Raw genomic sequence first — 24468 nt, forward strand, 5'->3', positions numbered from 1 at the left:
TCACCAACCTTCGCTCGATGGCTCTGCGCCTGGCGCCCCCGCTTCCTCCTCCACCTCCCGAGCCAGATTAGCCTTCTGAGGCTGTGTCACCCGCTGTTGGGTTTGGGGGTGTGTGTTTCTTAGGGCTTGTTGAGCTGTGCCCTCAGCAAAACCCATTTGTGTTGTCTTGTGCTACTTTTGTGCGTGCGTGTGTATGATGAACTTGTGTCGGATGTGTGTGTGTATGAACAACTTGTGTTGGATTTTGTGCTCTTGTGGTTTGCTTTATATATTACACCATTGTACTTCTGGCTTCGTGTGAAGCCATCAAATGTAGAATTTGGGAACAGTTGAAACTGGTCCAGTAAGAAATTCAGGTACAATACACGGAGGCATCCATTGCTCCATTATTAGAACAAGGACAAAACTGTGTAGCATGAAATTTAAACTAACATTCACAAAGCTGTCCAAACCATCAGCTAACTAACAATTCCATGCTCTTATCGTTATTCATGCACCAATCTAATCTAAACAAGATGACGAATCAATAAAAGTTTACTACTCCAGAGATGGTGATAGGAGAGTCGATCAACACCCGCTTTGCTTTTCCTTCGGAAACCAACTGTGGCAGTGTGTTTGCTTCCTTTGGTGTAACACCTCCGGCTGTCCATAGAGTACAATGTGGGAAATCATTTTCAGAGACAATAGCCTCACCATTTACCATTCCAAGATGTGCCCCGAGCGCAGCCATCTTGTCGTTGTAGAAGAATGCATTAAACGATACGGGGACTTTCTGGTTCAGGTAGACGCTGTAACTTGCAACTGCAGCTACACCATGGGCTCTTTTGTGGGCGAGGGTGACATGCACATTCATCAGGTTATCCTCTAATTTTATGCCGTTAAGAAAATTGTTGACATCAGTGTCGTTCTCTGCAACCTGTTCAGTTGTGCAATATGCACGATGTGATTAAAGTTACAGCAACGCTTCGTATAATGAAATAACCTAGAAGCAGCGGTCACATAGAACAAGTCTATGCCGAAGGATCACCTGAGCTGAGCAAAGAATCTTGCTTTGGAGACTAAACTTAGCATACAATTCTTACCTTCCGGACAAGGCCCAATATATCTGCCTGGGATAATGTCACAGCAGCAAAACTGATATTGCCAAACCTCCGCTTCACAGTATCAGGTGTTTTGGTATCACCTTTTGCCACAGCTTTTAACTGTTCCGCTACTTCTTTCGCAACAACCTCAAAGGGAACCTAAACAAAATAAACATTATAACATAAAAAATCAAATACCTTTGTCCTCATGGAACAAAAGCGTCATCTTAATGTGCACCGAAATTGTAACTCAAAGAATTTTATGGTTTCAGACTTTTAGTAGGCAGAATTACTGCATGCTAGCCAATAACTCCCTGATTAAAGCACATCACATAGCAATGTAAAGTCATCTCTACTGCTATTGCCAAATCAAAGATAAGTGTTAACATTAAGAGTGGGTCCCATTTCAAAATTGTGACTGTAAAGAGAGTAATGAGGGTATTACCCCAATGGATGAGGTTGGTAGCCAAATGTGTCAGCGTAGGACCCCCAAAGTAAAGAGGTAGTTCAATTAATGATGTGAGAAGTGTTATGACCGGCATATTAGGGGCTTAGCCCAGTGGGTTGTGGCCCAAGTTATCTTATTGTTATTAGGGGCTTAGCCCAATTATCTTATCGTTATTAGGATCGTTTGCTTAGGAGTCAAGTAAACCTCTCTATATAAGGAGAGGAGATGTATCAATCTAATCAAGCAAAGAAGCAATCATTATTTGCTCGGCTTCCCTTAGGGAGCCGGGAGACCTAATCCTAGCCGCCTCTTGCGCCGCCGCCGCCGCCTCTCCCTCTCGCGCACAACGGTGCCTTGCCGCCGGCGACCGCGAGCTTCACCACGTCCAGCCCCCTCCTTCCCCTACAACCTACGCCCTAGACCCGGTAGGGTCCCAGCTCCTACCAATTTCACACTAAGTTAAGGATTTGTGTGTCTTCTCTTGTAAGACTTCTGTACTACATTGCCTACTTTGGCTTAAATAAACATAGCACGCCAGTTCATAAAGTTAAACAGTGGCAACAGGGTAAAGTGAGTTTGGAAGACTGATCTACCACAAACTTCTTTGTCTTGAGCTAAGCTTAGAAATTTCTCTTTTATTATTAATTTGTGACAAAACGACATGGGGCAGTGCAAAACCACAACCACCTATCCTTACTGACTATTTGGTACTTTATTGTTCTAACTGTCCACGCGTTAAATTATCTCAATCAACCAATAGTTTCCTGAAAAGAATACATATTTTCAACAAATAATAGATGTGATATGTTTACCTGAATGGATTTAAGATAATCAGCATTCCCAAACAAGATCTCACGCAACCTCTTCTCCCACTCCGCCCATTCTCTATCATATGAACCTTCTAATAGCTCCGCTCTGTTTCAACATTATTGGTCAAATCAGCCAGTATATAAAGAATCGTGATTTTGACTATTCGTGGTAATCAGTTTTTTGGTGAACATTATCAGATAACACATCACTAACTTGGTGGGGTAACAGGTAACAGTAACACAGTAACATACCTTCCATGAATGAATAAGCTAAGCCCCTCATCTAAGATACTTCTAACATCACCAGGCAATGGAGATCTGGAACAAAAGCCAAGTAAGAGTTCAGTAGATACATATTTTTTACCAACAAATTTTCCACAACGCGGCCTCATCACGACATGTTTCTCTGGTACATCTGTACCTAATAATAAAAGGAGGAACGCTTGCGTCAACCAATACTTTTTTGGACCCTTTTGCCCTCCCACGGAACACATAATTACCCACCAATGCCACTGGTAAGTCTTTTTTCTGCCCCTATCCGTCCTGGTTGCCATGTTTTCCCTCATCCCCATCTCACAGGCTCCAAGGGTGAGCTGGAGAGGGCGGTCCAGGGGCGCAGGCATCAGGCGCAGAGCAGTCCCGATGGCGGAGGTGTGGCCCTTGTAGCCAGTATGCGGCCGGCGCGGCAACGCCTGCGGGTTCCTGGGGGCGGCGCTCGAGCAGAACACATGGCGGCGGAGCCAAGGGCCAAGCGGCGCAGCGGCGCAGCGGCGCAGCGTGGGGCTGGCGCGAAGGAGAGCATCGGGGTGAGGGGTGAGGGAGACGGGTCCGGCAAGCCAGGGGTGAAGGCGACGGCGCTCGCTGCGCGTCGAGGAAGATGAGAAACGAGCTGGGGAGATGTGGTACGGTTTGGGAGGGTTCGCTCATCTGGGTGTGCTGGGGCAGGATTGCCTTTGCGCCGTCCAATTGGTTTCAGCTAAGCGGCCCAAAAAATACTTGGACTTGGCCGGCCTTGCATAGAGCAATAAAGAAATAGGGTAGGAACGGTTCGATGGATTATAGCCAACGTTTGCATGTAGTCGCCTCCCGGCGGTCGGGACGACCTAGCTCAGTTTGATAAATAAATATATGATGCTCCAACATGAGTAAAAGACAGGTTGCCTTTTAATCTCTGCTTTTACCATTCACCTTTTGGATTTGTTTTGGGCAAAATAAGAGATAAAAAGTTATCTGTGTATCTGGCTCTAGTGTAGTGTTAAAAACGTTCTTATATTATGGGACGGAGGGAGTAGATAATAGTGGATAATTATGTCCAAACAGGTAATACAGCACAAATTCCCGTGCGTGCCACTGCTAAACAAACACGTTCTTATATTTTGGGACAGAGGGAGTAATAATAAAAGTAGAACTGTTTCTCTCTTCGTTCGGGCGAATGTGTACCGGGTGGTCTGGCTGAAGCAGAGGGCAAGGAAGGTTGGCGCATCTAACCGGGACGCACATTTTTTGTCTCCCGTTGCAGCGCACAGGCATTTGTGCTAGTATATTGTGAAAGGCTGTAAACTTCTGGGTGTATAGCAATTTATCTTTCTAAATATCCCCCCAAGTGATAACAAGAAAACTGCTAAAAATAGTACAGGAACATAGAAGGGCCTGGCTCAACAAACGAGATATTTTAGATAAGCAGTAAACAAATACAAAAGTGTATTGTCCAACAAACAGGACGTTCATAAAAGAGGAAAAGTATAAGAGCATAAGAAACGGGACAATACATAAAAAAAACAATGGTAGAAGCAGTACAAGAATATGTGAAAATCTCTTACCTATCTGGCTTCAGGAGAGGCATCTTAACCAAGAAGCCGAAACGCTCATACAGATCGCTTTCGAATTCACTTCGACTCTGGAAGTGCATTTTTGCTGAATGTAACATTGATAATATGGTACATTCCAGCAGGATCAGAAACAGTTAATCAGGAAAGGACATACCTTGCCCTCATAAAGGTTGTAAAACTTTAGCAAAACATAACCAGCATTCCATAATGCCTCGTCCAGATGTCCCTTTATACGTAGTCATAAGTTCATAACATGTTAGACAATTTAAAATATATACAGCACTCACTATCTACAAGCTTGTGTAAAGCGTAAATATTGTGTACATCATGATTGACCCGTTGGAGCACACGAAACATGAAAACAGCAAGAGCTTCCAAAGAAAATGGATTTGTATCGGTGCCTGCAGTTTGAAGAAAAATTACAAAGCAACTCAGTGATCCTATCCAAGAATATAAGCACTTCGTAAATAGAGAGACAGTGAAGATGGGAATAACATTCTAGAATCTAAATAATCTCCAAGCAAGGGGTTTTGTATTGACTTAGTAAATAATCTCCAAATAATTGCTTTCCTCTTGAGTTCTTCATAAAGTGGCAAAAGAAAAATGGAGCAAAATGTAATGAAGCATATGTTACCTTCAGAATCAGGAATAACAGGAGCAGCAGCTGCTTTCGTGGTCCGGCATATATCCTCAATCTAGAATAAATAGACCATCAGTTCCGTTCTTTCTAAACTGTAGCATGTGAAAGAAATAACATTGATAGGTATACTCGATCTAATTTGAAAGTAATCTTGCCTGCCGCCACACTTCCTCATTTGGTGCGTTTTTATCGGCGAGGGTTATTCTAAATGGTTCCTCTTTTCGCTTATCTGCAACCTTTTGCCAGTATCTTCCTGCAAGGGCAAACAGTTTATAAAAAGGTCAAAACAGCCTCACTCTAGAAGAGTAACTCTATATAATTAATCAGTTTGGCTGAAATATAGCACCTAAAATAGCAAACAGAATTGAACAACAGGTATAAAGGTATACATTTATGCAGTACTCTACCAAAGTACCAATAGAACTGATGCTATAAATATATACTGCTAAAAGTATTATAAAATCATATTCCCTTAGTTTTCCAGAAACTGCATCTACAGCAGGATATTGACTATAATTTATCAGTACAGCAGCCTCCTATTGAGTAGAAATGTGGTCCTATTTTGGCCCTGCAAACTTCGGATCCATTTTTAGCAGGAAGAAACCCCTACCTCACCTGTTACACAGCCTAATGGTCCAGTGTCTCTAACATGTGAGTGAGTGAGTGAAAGCTTGTTTGTCCCCGTAATTATATAAAATGTGTTCTGTTGTCCACTAATGATGACTTCCAAATTAGGGCCTTGCAACCAAATCAGAGTACCAAAAATAACCTATGCGCTTACGGATAATATTCATAATACATAATTACCAAATGTGGAAAGCACAGTAGCGACAGAAAGTCTTTTGTCACTAGCGCAATGGAATATCATAATTCTCGAAAATAAGCTACATCAGGAAAAACAAATTTTACCAGTTCTTTTTGTTGAACAAGGAATTCAAAGTTGGGAAGTATTGCTACATGCTGCCAGAATAATCAAATTTGTATTCATCATTCTTACAAGCACATGTAAATTTGTATTCTATTTGCATCAGAAAATCTAAGAACAAGTGGACCGCCTCCACCGAACCCATGTTTTGGTCCTATGAAGATAGCAACCAAAGAATACTGCCAAATGTTCCGTACCTCCAATAAGATCTCCTGTCAAACAATGAAGAGGGCGATTATCACCAAGGCCACCAGGCATTTCCAATATTTCCCTACATAGAGTAGTCTTTGCACAACCAGGTATACCTGAAAGAAGAATAAACATGACGGAGAGCAAAACAATATAATGAGGACCAAGAGAACATAATGGCAATCAGAAAATCATAATAGTGACAAAGGACTGACACTCCAGATCTCCCCCTTCCCCTCGCGTCGCGCCCGCGAGCGACCGAGGGGACTCACCCGCCGCCGGCCTCTAGGCCTCCTCCTCCCCCTCCTTCCCCTCGCCGCTGTCGGGCAAAGCCCAGTAGGTGCTGGCGGCGGAGGGGCCTCGTCTCTCCCTAGCGTGGCGGAGATCGGCGCGGGCCGGCGTCCCTGCGTGGAGGCGCGCTGCTGGACCGGGGCGGCGCGACATCTGGGCGGCTCAGCGGCGCCCTGGGCTTCCTTGGCGGCGGGGTGGGATCTGCTCCTGGTGTGGGAGGGCCGGCGGTGTGCTGTGGCGACGGGGTGTGCTCTGGGTGGTGGCGAGGGGCGGCCAGATCCGATCTGGATCGGGGCGTCTCCTCCGACCGCTGTCGCGGGCGGCACGGGCTGTGGGGGCGCGGGCTGGCCGCCTGCTGGTCGCCGGCAGATGGTGGTGGTGGTGCGGGCTAGAGGCCGGAGTCGGCGGCCGCGGCGGCTTTTCCGGATCTGGCCTCTCGGCGGCGCGGGCCGCGACGGCTAGGGCTGCGGGCGGCGGCCCTAACCGAGGCCCCCTCGACTGGTCGGGGTGGCGGCGCAGTGGCGGTGGCTCCGGTGGTGCGTGCCCGGCGGCTCCGGCGCTTGGAGCTCGCCGGGCGACGCGGTTGGGCAGCGGCCGGGCGTGGTGGCTGCTCCGGCCGTGGGCGGCGGCATGGGCAGGTCTCGGTGGCCTCCCGGTGTCGTGGCGGCTTCACGGTGGCTCGATGGATCTGCCCGCGGCAACGGCCGGCTTCTCCGGCGTCGGTTTGTCTGCGTTCGGGCCGTCTCGACCTTCACCCCATCTCCTCGTCGCCCGGTCGCTACTCCCATCAAAGGGCTGGTCCTCTCCCAGCTGCGGTCCACCGCTCGTCTCGCGCCCGTTGCCGCAGGATAGAGCTCGTCTCGCGCACGATGCAGCAAGACTGACCTCGTCCCCCTCTTGTTGCTGCAGGACCGAGCTCCTCTCGCGCTTGGGGCAGCAGGATGGGTCGGTGGATGCCAGTTCTGGCCGACCTATTGGGTCTCGACGCTGGGGGTCGCCCAGGGGCGCGAAAGGTGGGACCTTTCCGCTCGTCTCTTTCGTTGGGGTGCGACGGGTCACGGGTGAGGTGGTGTCAAGGTCTTGGATGCTGGGGGGCGGTCCTGGTGATGGTGGTTGCGCGGTGCTCTTGGACAAAGCCCGTGCCTTGGTGCTACCCGGTCATCATGGTCGTGTGGGCGGCGTGGTTGCCGGGGTGTGGCGTTCGGTGGCGATGATTGTTGGCCGAGGTGAAAACCTGCTCTATCTTCGGACGGACCGGCGGCGGCGAAGATTGTTCCCTTCTTGAAGGCGTCGTCGCGGCTCTCATTGCCCGTCATGCGGCTCCGGGGGAAACTCTGATCCTTGGATCGGGCGGTGGCGGCGCTCCGGCGTCGTATCCTTCCTGAAGGCACCGCCTTGGAGCGCATGGTTCGTCATATGTAGCTTCATTTCTTCAGGGCGGTAGTGCTAGGAGGGGTGTTGCTGCGCCTATGTATCCTGTCTTGGGTGGGTGCGTGTGTTGTGGTGGCGTGGCGTGTGGTTGTACTGGATGCTTGTGGTTTGGTGCTTTATATATAAAGCGGGGCGAAAGCCTTTTTCGGTAATACTGACAAAGGATATTTACTAGCTCGACAATTGCGGTATATCGACAATGACCATAGAACCTGAGCTGTCTGGTATACGCTTAGGCTCACGGGGTTTACAGGTTCAAGTCAGGCAACCCAAGGTGCCAGTTGGTCTGATGTTTACAGTTAATATTGCTTAAGCAACCATCCGTTGAGAAGCTGCTTGCATGACTTAATTCTCTAGTTTATCAGGTTTATAAGCTGTAAGCTTGATAAGCTAATGTTTGAGAACTGAGAGAAGGCCAAGATACACTTAATAGGTTCACAAATATTATGAATGCTTACACAGGGTAAGAAAAATCCAGAACCAACAAATTTAGAACATGTAATTAATTAAGCCTAAAGTTACCTGAAAACGATGGTCTCTAGACCTATGTTGGTAAAAATGAGATCCATGGGCACGAGGACCCAGGATATTTTTGTTTAAGAGAGAGCCCACCCGGGTGAGATACCAAAAATTCTCTCCCAATATGATTCGAACCCTGTTCCAGCAGGGATGTGCCGTTGCGACCCTACTGTGGGACTATTGCCCAGTTCCGCTTTGGAAACTCATCTGCAAGACTGGGGGGTGCTAAAGTAAGTAAAGTTCTTCATATGGCTTGCCAGTCTTGATGGATGCTGGACTGACCAGCGTGGACAGAATCGAAGGTAGCAACATGCGCCTGTTTGCTTCCTCTGCTTGGAAACTACGCCCCACCTACTGGTTGACTGTCCCCGGGTGCAGCAGACCTGGTTTGAGGTCCTATCCAGGGTGCGAGCAACCTGCCGCCCTTAGGCGCCTGGTGAAGACTTCTTCGCTTACTCTACCAATCATTGGTGGCTTTATGCCCGCAGTTACTTCCAAGCCTCGGAGGAAGGGCCTGGCATCCATTGCGCTCATCCCTTGATGATGCGGAATCACAGGAGCGGCTGCACCTTTAACTGTGAGCAGCCAAGCCTCAACCGCCTACTTGAGCAAATCAAGGATGAAGCTATTGCCTGGGATCGCGCAGGAGCTACAGAGTGTCTCCCCTGTAGTTGGGCTGTCCACTAGCTTGGTGTTGCGTCGTAACCAGAATTTTTAGGCTTCGAAATATTTCTTTCTATTTATTCGACCCATCTAGAAGCAATCTTCGCGTTTTTCAAGAAAAAAAATATAGCCAGTCCCAGCTGGTGTGGCACCCCAGTTTCTGGCTGAACATCAGGTTCGACGCCCACCAAAAGTGTTAGACAAGTTATCTTCTTTTATTTTCAGGGTTTTTTTCCGCGAGACCTGGATTAATTGAGGCATCGAATAGGTGCATTAAACAATGGCCACCTAGACCCTACTTGCAAGTTCTGAGCTCATGTTCAACATTCTATGTGTACAATGACCTATAGCTATTGGGAAAATCCAAATGAATCGAATGGTCTATCATCTGAAGCAGTATAATCTTCCCCCAACCTCACACACAAACAGCAAAAATACAGCATAGCAGTTAGGTCGATAGTTTAGACACTGCCGGGCAAGGGCGGTACGAATGATTATCAAGTTTTTTAATCTTGAGAATATTAGAAAACCAGTTATTCCAATGATTTGAAACAACTCAAGATGAAGAATGCTTATGAAACATAAACCTTAGAATCTGTTAAAAGAAAATAGAATTTACCAGGAAAGAAGACAATAAGGCCCTCAGTTTTGGAAACAGCATCGAGAGACGTTGTAGGACTACAAGGTGCTGTCCCACGTTCTGGCTGAAGATCATCCTCTCCATCTCTCAAATTTTCTGCTTGAACCAAGACACCAGCCGTCCCTACCAGATCCTGGTTAGCATATTGTTCAAGGAAAGGCTCTGCCTCATCAAGATACGCTGAGGACGAGAGTGGCTTATTGCCACACTTTCCTGTAATGTGGACAGCCCTGTTTTAGCAAACCAAATAAAAAATAAAATTAGCATCTGTAGTTTGGTAACACAACACTTAAAACAATTCCTCCTATGAAGAGAAAGAAGTTAGTAATATACCATTGATCCAACAGTTTGGCTAGCTCTTTCTGTTTACGTGCTGATGTTCCCCAATTCTTCATTTGCCTGGTAACACATTCAGGACCATTGATATCAGAGATAACACTGTTTGTATTCAATACAACAGCACCAACCAAAACTTAATGTAGTCACAATCGACAACTCAGATCAAACATTTCACATGGCTGAAACCTTCAAGCATCAAATCATCATTTGATGAAGAAAAATTATTGAATAGCATAGAAGGGGACCCCAACATGGTAGCGGCCTCGCTTACAGGTATTAACATTTCCTACTAATATGCATATCAACTAAGTAGATGTCTGGAGGATGCATTAGCTATGTTTCTGGCGTTACAAAAATTATGGGCAGAATAAAACTAAATCAAGACTAGTAACTACAATGCTCATCTGTTTCAGCCAACTGCAGAAGGAACTGTGGAAAGGTGAAGAACGAAAATTTGAGATTTAAATGGATGACATACCTCAGGTAATAAACTTGATAGTTAGATGGGCCGTCTTCTTTGAAAAGGGTGGAGAGGCCATCCCGAATTAAAAAGGTCCTGATCTGTCAGGTAGCCATGTAAGAGAATTGTTAGAAGATACAGATACATATCCACCAGTTCAAACTTTTGTGGTTGCAGTCCTCTCCAGCGTGCAAGAATAAAAAAGCATCTAAAGAAAAGAAGTCCACACAGATATGCCAAGCATATAAGCATTATAATGACAGTGTAATACTTATTTTACATGTGCATCGGATGTTAAAATGAAAGCAAGCAATCCAGAGTAAACAGCATTGTACTCATACATCAAGAAGTGACAAACGAACACCTAAGCTCTAAAAGAAGCTGCAAACAATGACAATGAAGTACCTTATAATTCAGGAATTTTAGTTTGAGCATCAAACTTGAATCCTCACCAGCCAGACCATCCTGAGCTGACGAACTTGAATCCACGGCACCATCAATAATTTCCAGTGATGTGTTACTGTCTTTGGAAAGTTCAGCGCCCTTCTTATTGTTCGCCTTGAACAGGTTTATATGAATAAAGAAACCTAACCATGAAACATTACGTCCGTCAAAAGTCACGCTGACTTATTTTATTGAAAAGAATTTTGAGTCACATCGCCCATCTTACCCCTGTACAGTGGCCATAACCCTTGATTTTAACTAAAAATATACATGACCGATTAAATTTAATAACAAATAATAAATCAAAAAAGGCAAATAAAAAAGGTACTGCTATGAATTAAGGTACGCGAGATTGACTTTGCAATTGTACCTCATCTCTTGCTGATAACGTCTAAAAATAGAATCATCGCGCACATGGATAACCATCTTGTATGAAAGAGAATCAACATTTTGGTAATTCAAGTAACATTTGAAGACTGCACGGAAATGTCTCTGCTTCATCAAACGAAACATCTCCTGTAACAGTGCAGAAGAAATAAATTATCATGTTCTAGTTTTTGGAAGCTGACATTTGCATTATAAAACATCTTCCATGTTATCAACAGCAATTGTAAAAAGACTTATTCTTGGAATAGAACAAATAGAAACTACTAACCTGCAATTTCTTAGTTGCATAGTCTGTAGGATGTGCTTCCAAAAAGTAAGTGACAAGCGATTTATCAGCGTTTTGAGACTGAGCATCAAGACTACTGTTTCCAAACCAATCAGAGTGGTCTGGACACATTGAAGATCCGACATTTTCAAGAAGTACTTTAATTTTCTGTTCATGTAAAAGTAATAAGAAGTTACAGCACCATAGAACCAATACAAAACTAATAAAAATCATGAAAAGGGTGAATACCACTTGACAACATTAAACAATACCTGCTTTTCATCTGACCTATTAGCGGCACATATTTCACGTAAACTTGGTCCTAAATCAGAGTCAACTGCATAGGAAAGTTACTGTTAGAGTACGTAATGGGCCTAATGGCCCATTAATCTTAGGGTTAATTAGAGATAAGGGTCGTTTGCTTAGGGGTCAAGTAAGCCTTGCTTGGGAGTCAAGTAAACCTCTCTATATAAAGAGAGGAGATGTATCAATCTAATCAAGCAAGAATTAAGAAGGAAATCCCTTCCCTCTTGCCCGGCCGTGGGTAAAAAGGCCCCCTGCCGGCCCTCTCGCGCCCTCCTTCTAGCAGCACCATAACAATTTGGTATCAGGTAGCTCAGTTTCGATCATGTCTTCGTCGCCGCCCATCCCGTCGCTTCCGCTGCCGACCGTCACCACCGCGCCGCTGCCCTACCCGTCCGCGCCGCTGGTCGCATCCTCCGGCGCCACCACCGCCCAGATGTCGGCGCCCTCCACCGCACCACCGGACGCCGCCTACACCCCGGAGGAGATCACCGGGGTCCTCAACGACCTCGTCACAGCCGTCCAGGGGATCCGGCTGTACCTGGCCAGCCCCTACGGGCCACCGGCCCTGCCGTGGTACTCGCCGCGTCCAGGGGCCTCCCGGCGTTCGCTGGGACGCTGCAGCCCCACCTGCAGCTGCCGCCGCCGCCCCACAGTGACCGCAGTGGCCGGTGCCGGCTCCCGCCGCACCTCCAGCGCACATCGCCGCCCCCGCGCCGCTGTGGCTGCCGTGGTAGCCGTCGCACCAGGCGGACTTCGCCGCGCTCGCCAGGCCACTGCAGCTGCCATCCATCGCCACCACCGCCCAGCCCTGGCTACAGTGGCAGCCGCCGCTCTTGGCGGCCTCCGCCGCGCCCGGCGCTCCACCGCAGCTGCCGCTGCTCAGTGCGCCACCGCAGCAGCAGCCACCGCCGGTCAGATCCGGTCCGGCATCGACCGCATCGGCGGGAGTCCCGCTTCACCAAGTCCAGTCCCCGCCGTCGCCGTCACCGTTTCCGTCTTGGATCGCTACCCGCCACGTGTCGGCGGCGGTGAGGCTGCAGGCTGCTGCGCGCGGCCTCCTCGCGCGTCGGCGTGTGCGGGAGATGCGTGGTCTGCAGCTGCCGCTCCTCCAAGTTGCCCTTCGCTGCGCAAAGGACCTCGATCTCATCCGCTGCGTCGGGGATCTTGGGCATGCGGTTTCCCCCACGGGCGGCAGGCATGCTGTTTTCCCCGCGGGCAGCGACCTAGTCTGCGACATCGGCGGTTGGGGGGGGGGGCGCACCCCTCCTTGTCATTCTCCATCACAAGTCCTCCACTCTTCCCTGTGCGGTGCAAACCAACAGCCGTCCGGCAGGGAGAAGGCATGGTGTCACCGACAGCAGCGCACCGCGTAGCACCACTGCATTCCGCCACCGGCCGCCGCGAGGGCGCCTGTGCTGGTCACTCTTGTGACCACTTCCAGGTGGTCATACACATGCACTCCTTTTGTCCAGGTGGTGTCCATGGGATCCAGGTAGTTGTACACGTGCACGTCCGACGTGCGGATGATGTCCACTTTTTGTTAAGGGGTCCAAAATAAAGCATCCCAGTCCATTTCAGGTTGAGAATAATAAAACAAGCCGAGATGTAAAAGGCTTGTTTTTAGGTGTTAGGTTTGTGTTGCGTCGAGTCATGGTTATAAGTTGGTTAGGCTGCAGCTCGAGGACAAGCTGCATGTCCAGGTGGGGTGTAGTGTTAGAGTACGTAATGGGCCTAATGGCCCATTAGTCTTAGGGTTAATTAGAGATAAGGGTCGTTTGCTTAGGGGTCAAGTAAGCCTTGCTTGGGAGTCAAGTAAACCTCTCTATATAAAGAGAGGAGATGTATCAATCTAATCAAGCAAGAATTAAGAAGGAAATCCCTTCCCTCTTGCCCGGCCGTGGGTAAAAAGGCCCCCGGCCGGCCCTCTCGCCCCCTCCTTCTAGCAACGCCATAACAGTTACTTTGTACATCAACAATAAAAACTAATGTATTTACAGCTCCACAGCTCGACTGCATTGAGAATTATTTACTACTCCCTTCGTCCCAAAATGTAAGGCGCCTAAAAATTAATCAAAAGTCAAATCTTACTAAATTTGACCAGATATTTAGGAAAAAATATGTACATCTACAATATTGAATGGACACATTAAGAAAATATATTTTATGGTGAACCTATTGATATTGAATGAACCTATTGACATTAAGAAAATACACTCCCGAGCGGAGGGGAGCAGCAACTGCTGCTGTATGCGGCGGAGGAGCAGCAGCCTACTGCGCGGGGCGAGCTACTGGGGGAACCCCCTGCTGCTGCTAATGGGGCAAGCTGCTGGACAGAGAACGGAGTCGCGGGAGGAGAAGGACAGCGAAGCAATCGATCGATCCGATCGTGTTTTGAATCTGAGGGGATTTTCGAAAGATTTGAATAGCAGAGCTTTTTTTTTGTAAATGGACATATGTGAATGGGCCACGACAACAAACTGGGGCCGGAGGGAGTAGCTCTAATTGAACAGGAAACTTATTATTGAGATGAAAACTTATTTGAGATCGTTTGCAAACAAAGACAAACTCTCTTGTATGGCTCATCTATTTCACTCAAATAACAAGGGGATGTCATTTACTAGCAGCTTACCTCCATGTAATGGAGCCTGTGAGAGGCTTCTCAAGACTTCTTTCATCTGATCTGAACTTTGATGACTAACAATACGGGCAACCAGACCTTCAAGTATCACACCCTGTACCTTTAAATGATCCTTGGACCCTAAACGAAGAGACATGAAAAGATATTATAACAGCAGTGAGAGTGTAAGACAACTAATGGAAAATTACCGTGGGGGTCTCCCCTACGGTTTGCTGGTCAAAAAAAAAAAAGATAGTGTAAGACAACAACTATTATTCAAGATAGACTTACCTGGTACAGATATATCAGCTATTTTGTCAAGGGCTTCACAAACTGGTGTGGCAGTTCCCACTTCACAAAATGCATCATAGGCAACGAAAAAAGAAGTGGCAGATTCCCTTGCAAAGATGTAAACAGAAAGAATAATAATATTAAGACAAGAACCAGCAGTATACAGATGCGCACTTTTGAGGGTACCGAAACAATGACTCCAACAGATGAATGACATGATTGCATAGACACTAAACATATAGCAGTTGAACAATGTCTATCAGTATGTACAGTGTAAAATAACTTCACAGCTACAATAGTCTACACCCCAAAAAGATGCATGCCAATGTAAAGAGTAGTTGACGGTACATGGGAGAAGAAGTTCAATAAATTTACGAGCGTTGGCATAGATGAGTGTATGATTCGTGTCGAAGCAACAATCCATTGTAATAATAAACTAAAAAACTGACAATACAGGAAACATTGAACTTGAGTTATGAAAACACCGAAAGATTTCAGAACATGAGAAGAAAAGTCAAAATTGGCATTTGTATCATCAGAAGGTGTTCAGTGAAATGCTCATACACAAGAATTATAACTAAATAATTTAGTCTGGATTAATGGCAACGGACACTTTTATCCTCATGATGCATCTCGTATCGAACAGCTTCAGAATGGAAACTTATATCAAGCAAGGCAGTCAAATACTTTAGCAAAGGAATTTTCTTAACATAGAATTGTCAGATGGGCCACCTTGTGGAAAATAGCCAGACATGATTTGTCGATAGGCGCCATTTTCGACAAAAGGCAATCACGTCTGGAGTAGAATAGAACTTTGGTTTGCCATGACCCAACTCTGTTACAGCTGTAACCACGGCTGCATAAAGATATAAATATGCATTCAAAAGAGATGTTAAAGAAGTACTGCCAAGAATGGTAAAAATTCATGGACTGAAAAATGGTGCCATAACTATACGGGTAAAGCAACCTCTCCAAAACAGAAGCAAGACGAATACCAGGATAATGATGCAGGCTGAATAACATGAGCAGAAAAAGGATTGTACTGCTTCTTTTGTTCAGTCTTTATAACACCCCAAATAGAACCATGCTACTAAGTGAATGCAAAGTGTGAAATTTCAAGTATATCAATGGAAGCTTCTTACAGTTGTTAGTTTCCTGAATCATAAAAATGTTTCTACTCCAATGGTTTTAGTTTATACGTTATATCAGTAGTTGTGGCAATCTTATCACAAAATGATAATTTTATCTGTGTAAATGAAACCTGATTTTACCCCCAATAACATTTGACCCTTTTACTATTCTTATAAACATCACTCATCCACTATCAAGTGCAGAAACAGTTATGAGTCATACATTTGAAGTTATAACTAGAAAACACTACTCCAGTAATGAATACCGATGAATAAAGTATATGGAGAGCACAATTTACATGAATCAGGGAAATTGACAATTTACACGAATCCAGGGAATTTAGATGAATCAGGGGAGGGGGGAGGGAGAGTACCATAATCATCCTTTGGCATTTGCCCATGGTCTCCTAATTCAGCCGTTACAAGCTCCATTGAAATGTTTATCCGGTTTTTCTGGGAGCAAATAACATGGGCAAAATCAGGAATCTTAAGAAAACTGCTGAGAAGTAGAAATGCGAACGATGAAAATCCCTAAGAATAAACTGAACATTCTTGATGAGTGTCTAATTCCAGTAAACTATGTACCAAAGGAAGATTAAACAGCACAGCTACAATGGTGATTCCTAATGTGTGTTTGTTACCTAATACTCCCACCTTTTCATTTTCTAAAACGCATTTTGGTTAAGCGCGGGGATTAAGGTGGCTATGATACCAAGAGAGCGATAGAGAGAAATGACCATGGTACCCATGATTTAATGGCTTGGGAATAAGAGAAATTACTTAGTGTGTGTGTATTTAATATAAATATAGACTATTTTAGTACATTAATTACTCATATGAGATCTTAAGATATTTAGTTCGAGGCTCTGCCAAATTAAGAACTATACTAAATGAAATAGAAGCAGTGAAATATAAAATGGAAAATAATATTCTCCTTAGGTGAAGGTTCTGCATCATTACTACTCCCTCCGTTCCAAAATAGATGACTCAACTTTATACTAACTTTAGTACAAAGTTGGGTCATCTATTTTGGAACGGAAGGAGTATATGTTTATAAGTACTCAATACATCAACTATCAAGTACCAAAAGATCCTGTTGAACTGGTATGGGCTGTCTGGCCCATCTCACTTAAGCCCATAAGGCCCCGACCTTGTGATGACCTAGAAAGAGGAGCTCCCAGTCCTCCCTGGGGTGTAAGCCGCCACACACACAGGGTACTCACGCAGAGAACCAGAGAGAAGGCTAGAGGAGTCTGTAGGTACCCTCTCCCCCCGATTCTACATGGTATTAGAGGCCAGCGATGGCGGGGCCTGAAGAGACGGCGACGACGTCCGGCGAGGCGGATGTGCAGGTTCAAGTCCAGCCAACAATGATGATTGGTACTCTTCAGGTTCCTATCTGAGATCGGTGGCAGAAGATTCCCCTAGTGTACTCACGACGGCAGCCACAAGTGCCACAAGTGCACAGCTCATCTGACACACGTCTGGTATATTCACGGCGGCAGCCACATGTGCAGGGAGGGCAACAAGGCAGTGATGCAAGCTCATCTGACACAGTGGAACTGCCTATTGCATTGCGAAAGGGGACACATGAGGCGGCAAGGAAGGGTGAAGTGGCAACGAAGGCTCTACCACAGGATGGTTTTGACGATCGTGACATTGGCATTTTTTTTGTCCTATGAGGCTTTGTCTTCTTTCTATAGAGCGTTTGTTGCCTCTCTACAAACTGTGTCAGTCCCAAAGGATTGGAAGGCTGCAAAGCAAGATCCGAAGTGGCGTGAAGCAATGATAGAAGAGTTGGAAGCACTAAAGAAAAACAAGACGTGGGTGCTAACCACATTACCAGCAGAAAAGAAAGCAGTCAGCTGCAAGTGGGTATACACCGTGAAGCAGAAACCTGAGGGGAAGGTGGAACGGTATAAGGCCAGATTGGTCGCCAGAGGATATAGTCAAACTTATAGAATTGACTATGATGAGACGTTTGCTCCAATGGCAAAGATGAACACAATAAGGATATTGGTCTCCTGTGCTGCAAACTTTGGGCGGAAATTGCATCAATTAGATGTCAAGAATGCCTTCTTGCATGGTGAGTTGAAGGAAGAAGTGTACATGGACATACCACCAGGTTTTGGTACGTCAGAGACCACGGGGAAGATATGCAGGCTAAAAAAATCCTTGTATGGACTGAAGGAATCACTGAGGGCATGGTTTGATAGATTCAGACGTATTGTCCGTGGTATGGGGTATGGTCAGTGTAACAGTGACCACACGATGTTCTACAGGCACTCCGATCGGGAGATCGCCATTCTTGTTGTGTATGTGGATGACATTATCATCACTAGAGATGATAAGGAGGAAATAGAGAGATTGAAGGATTGTCTGAGCAAGGAGTTTGAGGTAAAGGATTTGGGCAACCTAAAATACTTCCTTGGCATTGAAGTGGCTCGGACAGAGAAGAGAATATCATTGTGCCAACGAAAATACACCTTGGATCTCTTGAGTGACATGGGCATGATGGGATGTCATGCTGCCCCTACTCTGATTGAACAAAATCATCGTGGCAGCACAATCAAGAGAGCTGGTGAATAAGGAAGATTATCAGAAACTAGTTGGGAGGTTATTGTACTTGTGTCATACCAGGCCTGACATTACGTATGTCGTGGGTGTGGTGAGCAGATACATGCATGAACCAAGGAGTGGGCATCTTGATATTGTGCACAAAATTCTGAGATACTTGAAGGGGACTCCAGGTAAAGGGTTGTGGTTTGCGAGGAGTGGACATCTTGAGGTGGATGGCTATAGTGACTCTGATTGGGCCAGTTGTCAAGATGATAGAAGATCAACTTCTGGCTACTGTGTGTTTGTGGGTGGAAATTTGGTGTCATGAAGAAGCAAGAAACAACCTGTTGTATCTAGATCAACAGCAGAAGCTGAGTACAGAGCATTATCTCAAGGGTTGTGTGAGATGCTTTGGGTGAAGTACGTACTGAGCGAGTCGAAACTTCTGAGGAAGGTGCCCTTGAAGGTGTGGTGCAGACCTGGCCATACGAGCCGGCTCGGCACGGCAAGGCCCAGCCCGTCGTAATCGTGTCTGGCATGGCCCGGCCCGCCATGGCATGATTATTAGCCAGGCCGGGCCGGCCCACGTGTTGCCCCCTCCAGCCCAGGCATGGCCCGGAAGCTATATGGGCTGGCCCGGAAGCTATACGGGCTGGCCCGGCATGCTAGGCATGCCTGGCTGTTAGGCTGCCAGCCTGCTAGGCTGTTTTTCGGCCAAATTTGGCCTATTGGGCTATTTTTCGGCTATATATATCTAAAAAATCCTAAATAAAAAAAAATGGGAAAAATAAATAAACGGGCTATGTCGTGCCGGCCCGCATGCTCAGCCTTCAGGCCCAGGCGTGCCGCGTGCCGGGCCTGGCTCGTTTAGCACGTGTCGTGCCTGGGCCGTGCTACCGGGCCGGTCCAGATATCCCGGACCGTTTGGCCAGCTATAGTGTGGTGTGACAATCAGTCAGCTATACCCATTGCTAATAATCCAGTTCAACATGACAGGACAAAACATGTGGAAATTGATCGCTTCTTCATTAAGGAGAAACTTGATGTTGGAATCATCAGCTATGGGCAGCAGTTTGCAGATTGCTTGACAAAGGGACTGGGAACAAAGGACTGTAACTTGGCATGTGACAAGATAGGGATGATAGATATCTACGACCCATCTTGAGGGAGAATGTTGAACCGGTATGGGCTGTCTGGCCCATCTCACTTAAGCCCATAAGGCCCAGCCCTTGTGATGACCTAGAAAGAGGAGCTCCCAGTCCTCCCTGGAGTGTAAGCCGCCACACACACAGGGTACTCATGCAAAGAACCAGAGAGAAGGCTAGAGGAGTCTGTAGGTACCCTCTCTTCCCGATTCTACAGATCCCAAGACAAGAAACACAAAAATATGAAAATACAGAAGTCCAAAGGCGTGTATCTCTTGAGGAAAGTTGCCCTGGGTATGGAATACCTGGAGATAATCATTAAATTCGGCTTGCATTTGAGGAGCTTCCTTTCCCCAAGCTTCATGAAACATACGGTCCAGGACAAAAATGCCCACGGCAGTGTAGCTATAAGCAGGAATTACACTTCAGTTAAATAACTCAACAAACATCAAGACAAACTAGCAGAACCTACATATTTCCAAAGCTATTCTTGGAATATGCTCCATGGTGACCAGCATACATGAATAGAGATCCTGAATGCTTCAGCGTAACCTGAACAAAAGCTTATCTTTGTAGGGTAAACACGTTTTAACCATCATTATAAGTAGTTAGCTAAAATAAATCAGTAAATAATCAAAAGGCGATAAAAAAAGATACTCCCTCCGTTTTATTTACTTCACATTCTGGGTAGTCAAAGTCAAACTTTGTAAAGTTTAACCAAGATTGTAAGAAAAATAATCAACATTTATAATACCAAATGCATATAATAAGAAAATATACTTTATTAAGATTATAATACAATAGATTTTATATCATGGATGTTGATATTTTTTCCAACATATTTGGTCAAACCTTACAACTTCTGACTTTGACTAAACCCAGAACGCAAAGTAATTGTGAACGGAGAGAGTATCAAATATACCTCCATGGTAGCAAAGCCACGTGACACCATCTCAATCATCTCTTTTCTTGTCTGCCATCACAAAAATGGGGGTAAGGTTCCCACTAAAAGTTTTGAATTACAACTCCATTCAGTAAATGTGAGTAATAACCCCCCGTAGTACTATAGCCAATTCATTAAATATTTCTACAATAAGATAAACTAAATGTGGTTACATTAACCAACAACATTGAGGCCATGCAGATTGCAGACAGCATGTTCAAGAGTTCATCAACAGCTAAAAAGTCGAGCGGACAGTGCGTAGCAGCTAATTTCATTAGAATTACTCAAAGGAAAAAAATCTCATCAATACAATGGTAACCTACAACAATTAAGAATGGATGATTTAGAAATTAAGCCTGGATTTAGCCGTGTGGTGTACTATGATAGTCTAGCTAATCTAACTTGCCAAACAGAGTAGAACAATGTAAGATTAGTTGACTTTTGATACATTCTTTTTTCACAACTTTGAAAATAAGCATAGCAACGTGGCCCCAGCAAATTAAGGTAATCAAAATATTGAAACACCAAAATATTGAAACAGCAAACACAACTCACAATATGGTAACTTCCACATGTATTGTCTGATCAGAATCACCAAAATAATCATGGGGGAAAACTACCGATAGTTGCTCAGGAAACACTTGGGATTGTTTATCACAAGGTGATGGAAGCAAGGAGCAATTCACGCACCTCTTGATCGGACTTCTCGTTCTCAAATTTGGGGTAGAAAGCGGCCCTGATGTGCGCCTCCGCAAACGTGTTATTGTCCATGGCGAAGTTCGTGCCCTCCGTGAACAACCTCGATGCGCCACCCTGCTCAGCCGCCATCTCGGAGGACCAGAGGGTGGCCCAGGTTCTTAAATCAAATTTTTGAAGTGTTAATTTTTTACAGCCTAAGTGGCATGTATAATTAGCATCAATCATATAGCAGTAATTGTACAATATATAAAGGTATAACGCAGATTTTTTTAGCATGACATCATAAATTCATAGAATTGATAATAACATCGACAATTGTTCAACATATCAAAGCGGGAAACATCTGAAAAACAGAGAGGCTGCAAAAAAAATTGATAAAGAAGCTTACAGATTACATAACTTTCTGGATGCATCAGAAAGTAGTGATGATGCCGTCATCCTGAACTAGCCAGACGAATTCCCTTTCACTGAATGTGCATTTGCTGTGCCTCAATAGCTGGTTTGCACTTTGCGACGTGCAAGCTTCAACTTTTTCCTTTCCAATTCAGGGAGGAATTGATTTTTTGCCACCCTTTACTTTGGACTTTGACAATCTGCCACTAGTTAGATTGTAATTGATCTGGTGACACTTATTTCATTGGACTTTGATCTTTTGCCACTTTTCAACACAAAAACAATCTATGGAAATAATAGACAAACTAAGTACACAAAATAGAGGACCAAATTGTACCCTTGCAGCGGTGGCAGCACCAACATGCGGCACCTACAGCGGCAGCGCTCAAGCAGATGCACGCAGCAGCAGCGGCCGCGCAGAAGCAGCGGCGGCAGCGCTAAAGCAGCAGCAGCAGCAACGCGGAGCCAACAGCAGACGCAATGCAGAGCAAGCGGCGGCACCGTTCCTCGCGCGCACTCCGGCGGACGAGGACGAGCCCCAGTCACGTAACCCTAGGAGCGGAAGAGGGGGCGGGAGAGAGGGCCTCACCTTCCTCGTCGGGATCCAGCCGCCGTCCAAAGCAGCGAGCGCAATTCGCCGTCGCCGCCGTCTTCCTTCAGGCCTTGTTTGGATCGGAGGGGTTTTCAGCGGGTTTTTCTCGCGTGGCCCAGAATCCTCGCGAATCCCAGTTGGCCCATTTGGTACGCAGGGTTTCGACGGCCCAACCCTCCTATGCCCGCCTTTCCACGCAGTTCAGTTTCTCAAAAAAAAAAACGCGGTTCAGAGCCCTCTAGAGGTGAGTCATGGATTTGGGAGGAGACGAAGGGTGTGTTTGGATTGTTGCCAAAGTGCATCCTATCAAAAAATTTGGTCATAACTCAAAGATTGGTTTTTATTTGAATGGTTGCCAATTTTTTGGCATGCGAATGAACTCTAACCAATTCTAGTTCATTTTTCTTGCCAATGTTGGCCAGATCATGGGCAACCAAAATTTTGGCTAGTCAATGCTTTAGTGGGGCAATCTTGGGCATAGACCAAACACGCCCGAAGCCCCCGCCTACTCACCGCGCCGCCCGCCCGACTTTCCTCGACACGCCGCCGGCCGACGCCTTGACTCCAGCGTACTGGTCTTCTTCCCGGCTGTAAGTCCACCCACTCCCCTCCTTCCCCTCGTTGTCTAGGTTTCTTCCATCCGCCCGCCCATGGTTGTCGTCTCGTCCTCCCTGGCGAGCTCGCCTAGAACGCCGTCTCCGAGGGCACCAAGGCTGTCACCAAGTTCACCTCGTCCTAGATGACTAGATAGACTTTGTGTGTTTTATCTGTAGTTAGCTGTTGGATTGTGCCCTGACTTGATTTTGTCTTTGCAATGGAACAACACAGACATGTAATTTCTGGTCTGAACAGAGACATGTTGCTGCTTGGATGTTGGACGTGTTATGATGGTTTGATTGATGTTTTCTGAATGCTTGCTAATGTTGTTGGTTGTTGTAGAAGACTAGAGTGGGTCGTGCAACACAATTGCATTGATCGGTGCACAAGGCATGTATATATGATGTACAGGATAGTGTCACAACCTCAACTATACAGGAGAACTAGGAGGTGGGCCCAAGACACAATATACATGCACACAATATATTCAACACACCCCACCCCCTCCCCCCGCGCAGTCGAAGCGTCGCCGGAGACGCAGAGACTGGAATGAAACTCCTCGAAGGTGGAAGTAGGCAGTCCCTTAGTCATCACATGGATGAACTGTTGTGCGGTCGGAACATGGAGAACCCGAATGTGTCCAAGGGCCACCTGTTCGCACACAAAGTGAATGTCCAACTTAATGTGCTTGGTCCGGCGATGATGAACGAGGTTAGCGGAAAGGTATACCGTAGAGATGTTATCACAGTAGACAACTGTAGCCTGGGAGACATCATGATGCACCTCGTGAAGTAGCTGTTGTAGCCAGGTGCACTCGGCGACTATGTTAGCCACTGCTCAGTACTCGGCCTCCGTGCTGGAGCGCGAAACTGTGGGTTGTCGCTTGGACGACCACGAGACGAGGGAAGAACCGAGGTAGACATAGTAGCCAGAGGTGGAGTGACGTGTGTCAGTGCAGCCAGCCCAATCAGCATCAGAATAAGCCACCATCTCCAGAGAAGTGGACGCCGTGAGAGTGAGTCCAAGAGACATCGTGCCACGGATGTATCGGAGAATCCGTTTGACATGAGAGTCACGAGGGGCATGCATATGGAGACACACCTGTTGAACGGCATACTGTAGATCTGGTTGGGTGAGTATCAGATACTAAAGAGCACTGACGATGGACCGGTAGAACAGAGCATCCGGCACGGGCGAGCCCTCAAGAGCTGAAACCTTGGCCTTCATGTCAACGGGAGTAGTGACAGGGTGACAATTGAGCATGCCGACACGCTCAAGTAGCTCATGCGCATACTTCTGCTGATGAAGAAAGAAGCCGTCGGGTCGCCGAACGACCTCAATGCCAAGGAAATAATGAAGAGTGACCAAGTCCTTGATAGCAAACTCGTCATCCGGAGAGTGATCTGCTAAAGAAGGGCTGCAGAGGACGCCGTCAGGATGATGTCGTCGATGTAGAGTAGCAAATAGGTAGTCGTGTCGCCACGGTGATAGACAAACAACGAGGCATTAGAGCGGGTGACAGATCTCTTATTTGAGTTTTACCCGTGCTTCTTGTTTGATTGCTTATGTATGTTATTGTTTGTTTGTGATAGAATACTCAGAGTGCGAATCGTGCTACTATGAATCCCTAGGTTTTGCAGATCGTCGGCAAGGCAAGTAACACTTTGATCATATCCATTTTATTACCCAGTTTTTATGCATTAGTTACAACCCTCAAACATTGCATGGTTAGGATCTGAATAATATGTGGGTTTGGGAAGTAGATGATGAGGTAGAACCTATTGCCCTTTTATTATCAAACCTTTGGGAGTTACTTCTACGTTATGCTCAGGATT

The 24468-nt window shown here is 46.1% G+C and overlaps 1 pseudogene; it reads right to left on the bottom strand.

Moving 5' to 3' along the window:
* Positions 1-352: 352 nt before the first annotated feature.
* LOC119294990 lies at positions 353-22103 on the bottom strand (annotated as a pseudogene).
* Positions 22104-24468: the final 2365 nt, after the last annotated feature.

Source organism: Triticum dicoccoides, chromosome 4B (assembly GCF_002162155.2).
Source record: "Triticum dicoccoides isolate Atlit2015 ecotype Zavitan chromosome 4B, WEW_v2.0, whole genome shotgun sequence".
NCBI classification, from domain to species: domain Eukaryota; kingdom Viridiplantae; phylum Streptophyta; class Magnoliopsida; order Poales; family Poaceae; genus Triticum; species Triticum dicoccoides.